At 34.7% G+C, this 6,784-nt stretch overlaps 1 pseudogene; it reads right to left on the bottom strand.

The window, feature by feature from the left end:
• Nucleotides 1-4,185: 4,185 nt before the first annotated feature.
• LOC105532374 lies at nt 4,186-4,934 on the bottom strand (annotated as a pseudogene).
• Nucleotides 4,935-6,784: the final 1,850 nt, after the last annotated feature.

The following is a 6,784-nucleotide window of genomic DNA, read 5'->3' as shown; positions in this document are numbered from 1 at the left end:
ACATAATGGTATTTTATCAGTGTTATTATAATACTCTTAAGCAAAAAATTATGAAATCTGCACAGTTCCTAATGTTGAAGCATTAATTTTTTATATAAAGACAGAATAATGTGTTCTGCTGGGTTTCTACTAAATCTTTTGTGGAATTCTGATATTTTGCAAAAAAAAAAAAATGCTACTGAAAATGACACATTCTATAATTAATTACTTTTGGTGAAATACCAATTTAAAAAAACCAACTACATATCTACGTTATCAATTTTCTGAGTTCGAGGTTATAAAATGTACTAATTTGGTCATCATGATTTCTATTATGAAAAGTAGCATGTAATGGATTTATGTTAATTATAATGTCTGTAATTTCAAGGAACCAAATGGAAAACAGGAATGTCTCTTTTTCTCTGTAATAGTATTGATTTTCTTTCCCTGAGGTAAATAAGAGACTTTCTTGGAAAAAAAGAATGTATTTTAAAGAAAAAGAGAAAAAGGTTTTCAACACTGCATGGAAGACATAAATTGATCTAAGAGAGACATAAGCTCAATAAATATTTTTCTATCATAAAAACGTTTCTTTCATAAGAAAAATTCTGTATTCTTAACTAGAAGAGCTATTGTCTCTGCTTTTTATGTCAAAAACTCAATCCATTATTTCTATCTCATAAGCTTTTTTCATCTCATTTAGATGCAGACTGATTTAACAAGCCATCATTTAAGTGTGTGCGTTGTAATCTTTAAGACTCTTATTTTATACATTAAGAATATGAAAAGCATATGGGAAAGATTTAAAGTATATTTCCTCTTAAAAGTCTCTTTGAATTGCAAACTCAGCAAGACCTTAATTAAAATCAATAGGTAAATTAAAAATATGTTTAATGCAAACTATTACTTTTAGTCTATCTCTCAAAACATCTATTTCACACCCCTCTTTTGTTCAATAATCATTCATTGAAAGCGTGTACTGTATAACAGGTACAATATTAGCCAGTAATTTGCATATCGAACAAACAAGATATTAATCCAAAAGCAATATGAAACCAAGGCAAAAGTGACCTGCATTCTCCATGAAACTGCATAGCAAAGGGCCTGAGACTGGTGCTCCTCTTCCTGAGCTGGCTGACTTAAATCACAAGACTTTGCCTGTGGCTTTAAGAGTTATTCTTTTAGTTACAAGTTTCCTTTCTCACATCTCCACATAGTTTTTCATCTGCAATAAAGCACTTATTTTATTACATCCACATTTGCTTCAAAAAAAGCAGATGTTTTTAATACCATTATTGGATAAATGTTGTCTAAATGCAGCCAAAACAAATCCTGCCATTGATCTCTTCTGAACTTTTGGGCAAGGGTCACAGTGCTCTGGGGTTTATCTTCCTGGTATGAGCTCATCGTTCAGAGTGTGTACCTCCTTTAGGGGCGCAGAATACCATATGGTGTGCAGAGGAAGTGCTGAAGGAGCAACATGTAGTCAGTCAGTGTTTCTCAACCTTGTCTGATTTTAGGAGTCACTTGGGGAGACTTAAAAACACAGATTCCTAGGTCTCCCTAAACTACCAAATCATAATCTCCAGGGGACACATCCACAATTCAGATTTTTTGCAAGCTCCCCATATGATTCTTTCGATCAGACATGTTTGTGAAACACTATAGTACAAAGGAGACTGATAAATATTTTCTAGGGAAAACACAGTTTATAAATAAACTTTTAAAGCTGGGTAGAGCTGATGGACCTCAGACCTGAAGGATCAGGTAAGAACTTAATGATCCCAGTAGAATTTTAGCAGCTTAAAACTAAGGTAAAGTCTATATGTCTTTCATATTTTCTATAAAATAGGTAAATAACAATCATTATATTTTCACAAGAACCAGTATATGAAACCGTCTTTTTTTCCTGTGACCACTAAATAGTGAATGGGTATGTGGTTGTGAGAGGAAATCCCCTATGTATTCAAAGAAACAGAAATTAATTCGAGTATGTTGAAATAAAACCTAAAATTCATCTCCTTTGCTCCTGTGGGCTGGATGAAATAAAGTCATGTCTGGCAAACAGCGCACTACTTTATTTTAGTAAAACTCAAAAATAATTTATAGCTTTTAGAAACTGACTTCGTAAGATGCGTATGGAGGAAACCCCTTGTCACAGAGCCAAGTCCTGCCAAGAAACTACATTTATTGCAATAAATGTGGTTACAGTGAATCCCCTCTTAATGAAGGTATTTGGTCCTGTCTGGATGGAAGAATAAAACCAAAGTCCCAGTCCACTCTCTGGATAGAGAAATCAATAGGTTTGCTAATCTGGGTGTAGTTTGCTTATAAAATATGTATTTCTTAAAATGGAAAATATTACTTTTAATAATTCTTTTCTTTAAAAAGGCTAATACTTGTCTAGACATAATACTATCAGTTTAGAATTACATTCTCTTATAGTTGGTCATACCCAAATGCATCAGATAAAATTATTCTTTTTTTGTATATTTTGAAAAATTCTCATGATTTTCTAGATGCACTTTATATTTCCCACTGTATGGGATTTTATAAAGTTTAATAATTTTGTGTTTATTTCTATCATTGTCTATACTTTTATCCTCTTTAGCTTTCTGTTATTTTCCTGAAACTATATAAAATCTACCAGGGTTTTCAATTCAATTCAAGAACTATTTATTGAAGTTGTGTTAAGTGTCACACACTGTACTAAGGCTGTAGGATACCGTGATGAGTAGAATAAATTCTTAAAATATTTCTCTTGATTATGCTTCAAAGTAAAATAAAGTATTCTGCATTCAGAAGTTTGTTTGTTTTTTTTAATTTTTTTTTATTTTGTACAAGTGAAAAACCCTGGCGTGAGAGGATCTTAGTATTAAAAAGTCCAACATATAAAACTCTCACCTCTTACTTAACATTTATCTAGCCTAGGCTTGAAGAACTTCCCTCAATAGAAACTCCCTTCTTTAGAAAATTCTAACTGTTACAAAATTATTCCTTATCATGACCAAGTTTGATATCCCTAAATATTCTGACTGTTGGTAATAGTTGCTCATTTCAGGTAGCAGGAAACAACCCCATCACCTGGCTTTGATAACCTTTTTATGTCATAACCTTTATAGCCTAAACATCTCTTTATACCACTTACCATGTTATGGAGACTTTAACCTGTTTGCAACTTATTGTAATTATTATATTTTACTTCCTTCTGTTACTTTCTTTTGTTTTTACTGAATATAATCTTTTTCCCTTACTTATTTTCTAATGTTTATTGGAATAATCACATTTTTATTAATCATTTTTCTCTTTTTATTGGTTTGAAATTTTTATTTTTTTATTTGTATTATTTTATTGGTTTTATCTCTAATATTTTTGAGCTATATAAGAAACTTAGACTACATTACCTGAAAAATTCATGTTTGTTCTTATATTTCCATTAGTATTTTTCTTTTATCTTATTTTATTTTTGTATTTATTTATTTAAAAATGAATTTTCCATTTGACATTTCCAAATACACTTTACTTTTTAACAAGCAATACACTGTCTTTGGGGATAACAAATGTTAATACTAGGAAATTCAATTATAAAAAAATACAACATGTAGTCTGGGGTAGATATAGTCATTTTGGTAACATACATTAAGTGGCACTAATTACACAGTAACTCTAAGGTAACTAACATGAAACCACAGAACTGTAACTGTGCCACAGCTGTATGGCCTTGGGCCTTTCTTGTAGAACCCATTTTCAAAAAACCAGATACCTACGCCAGAGCTATGCCAATGAAACCTGTTAAAGAGTAAAGCACTGAAGTTGTGTCTCATGAGAGTACCTTGCTGTTGACAGATGATAGGCAGGGAAGGTTAGTTATAAAGTAGCTGCAGCCTAATTTGCAAAGTTACCAACTGTTTCTCTCTCTAGACAGAAGCAAGAAGTTAAGAAATTCTTTGATTTGCCATGGTGTGTCAGGCAGAAGTGTAGAGGAGGGTTGTTAGAGTAGTGGCAAAAGGATCCTGGTAGGCCTGAGAGGTTTAACATCATTAAGAATCAGGGTTGGTTTCTGAATACTGGTAACAAGATGACGTGCCTTAAATTTGTAATCTTAGGTAAACTGCATATAAATGAAAAAAGCCAGTGTTCATCCACTAAGATTAATCAACAGCACTTCAAAATTCACCTCTTAAGCGCTGTGCCTGCAGCAAGGTTTCACAAGACAAGTCACCCAGAGTTTTTCTTCCCACGTCTGGCTTGCAGAGCAGCTTTCGCAGCCACTTCAAAAACCTCTCTCACTCTATCTTTGGTCTTTGCTGAACACTCCATGTACCCCAAAGCGCCAGTCCCCTTGACCATATCTCTGCCCTCTTCGCGTCTCACCCGCTTCTGCTTCATCTTGGCTAGCTCCTATCTTGTGTGCACATCATTCCTAAGATCGTTCTTGGTCGCCACCAGGATGATGGGCACATTGGGACAGAAATGCTTGACTTTTGGTGTCCATTTCTCTGGGATGTTTTCTAAACTATCAGGGCTGCCAATGAAGAAACACGTAAGTATAACACCAGTGTCTGACTGAAAGAGGGACCTCAGGGGATCATCATCTTTCTGCCTGGCTGTGTCCCACAAAGTCAGCTCTACCCGTTTCCCATCCACCTCGATACGGGCCACATAGTCCTGAAACCCTGAGGGTGCGTACCCCTCTGGGAACTGCTCCTTGCTGAAGACAATGAGCAAGCACGTCTTGCCACAGACTCCGTCACCGACAATTACCAGCTTCTTCTGGATGGGAGCCATTGCTGGAGGACACTGGCCTGGGTGGCTGACATTGTGCAAAGTACCTTGAACTTCTCAGAGGACAGGCTCAGGCGACGAATCGGAGTCCAGGCTCTTCGTGCCCAGGACGCGAGTCGCAAGCTGGGAAAGCAGGACTGGTAGCTGAACAGGAGACCACGGACTCACGAGAGAACCGATGGAGGACGCAGGAAGGGAGAGCGAGCCAGCCAGGGCGGGCGGCCTCTACCTGATTTGAAAACTCTTACAGGTGGTGATTCTTTCTCCTTTTATCTTTGGTAGTCCTATTGAAAAACACGTTTATCTGTGTTTTTGTTCATCTGTGTCTTTGTTCAAGTGTGTTTCTTGTACTCTTTTCTTCTGGTTTCAGTTTTACTCGTGCTCGTTTCTTCATCCTCCCTTACTAGTTCTTTCAGGTAGGGTCTGTGAGTGATAAGACATCATTTTGTTTTTTTAATGTTTGGAAATGAATTTGTTTTATCTTTATTTTAGAACGCTAGTTTATCTGGGTTTAAGATTTTAGTTGACCTTTAATGCTTCAACATATTAAAGGTATTTTCATTGTCTTCTGGCATTTATTATTGATGTTGAAAAGTGTAACGTTCTAATTCTCTTGCCTATCTAGCACATCTGACTTGTTTCCTCTGAGATATTCTTTTTTCTTTCTTTGGTGTTCTGCAACTTCACAAGTATTTGTGAATTTGTTTCTAGTTATCCTCTTCAGATTGTTTTTCACCTTTCATCTTTGATCTTGTTTTTAAATGTTCACCTCTAGAAAACTATCAGAAATTTTCTCATCGAATATCTTTCTGCCGTCTTTCTCTCTTACACTTATACCTTACTTTTTAAATCTATGATACATTTATCTTGAATCACTTTTCATATTTTCTATAACTTTATATTTATGATGCTTTATTCTAAGTGATTTTCTAAGAACTCTTTCCCAATTTATTAATCAGCTTGATATTTATCTACTTCACTATTTTGCAATGGCTATAGTTTTATTCATTTTTGAAAGAATATTTATAATATATCTTCAGTATTTATCATATCTCCGAAACATTTTAGTTACAAAGGTCCACAATACATCTCTGACAACTATTTCACATGATTAATAAATGTTGTAACATTCAAGAGAGGAACAGACATTGACCTAGATAACATTGAAGGTTTCATTACACTGTATATATGCTTGTGAAGTTTTTGAAATAATTATGAAAGCATATTTATTTGGGGTTAATGGCCAGATGTATTTTCCCTGCCAGTCATTAACCCTCAAGCCGTGTCTCACTCCTAGGTCATTACTGTAATTATAAGCAAACATTTAAAAGGCAGCATAGGTATACTAGTGTGTGTATATATGTGTGTGTATATATATGTGTGTGTGTATATATAGATATATATTTGCACATAGGTGGTGTTATCATATTTGGTATGTATAGGGGACATCTGTAACTGTGTGTTCAATTCATTAATCACAAAAATTGGTTGATTAGATTATCTTTCGTTTTTAATTCACATTGTAATTAACTTGTAAGTTCAGTTGGAGTGATGTAATAGTATCAGAAGCCACTTTTAATTATAAACATTATATTGTAGTTAAGCAGATTGAAAGTTTACTATTAAATTGAAAACAGGTCTTATTAGGAACATTTAATTCTGGCAAAGAAAATGACAATGTGGCATTTATGCTAATCATGTGGAGGTACAGATGTTAAAGAAAAAAGGGCTTGTTCCTTGTAGAGTATTTCGTACCATGTGTCCCAGTAAGAATATCTTCTCTTGGACTTCCTTTAGATATTGTAACAGCTGCTGAGTCTCTGATTGGGTATGAAGCCCTAACTCTGACTCCCACTATGCTAGTTCAAACAGAATTAAGTCAGCAGAGCCACCACACAAACTCTCCTTTTAAATTGAGCTACAAGGGTAAGAGCTGAGTGATTATTGTATCTAAGATCTATTTTTTCTTCCCACCAAATTAACCCCCCACAACCCACTTTCTACCATTCAGTCTATACTT

The sequence above is a fragment of the Mandrillus leucophaeus genome, unplaced genomic scaffold (assembly GCF_000951045.1).
Source record: "Mandrillus leucophaeus isolate KB7577 unplaced genomic scaffold, Mleu.le_1.0 Scaffold953, whole genome shotgun sequence".
Taxonomy (NCBI): domain Eukaryota; kingdom Metazoa; phylum Chordata; class Mammalia; order Primates; family Cercopithecidae; genus Mandrillus; species Mandrillus leucophaeus.
The sequence above is the reverse complement of the archived record's forward strand: the minus strand, read 5'-3'. Positions and strand labels throughout refer to the sequence as shown.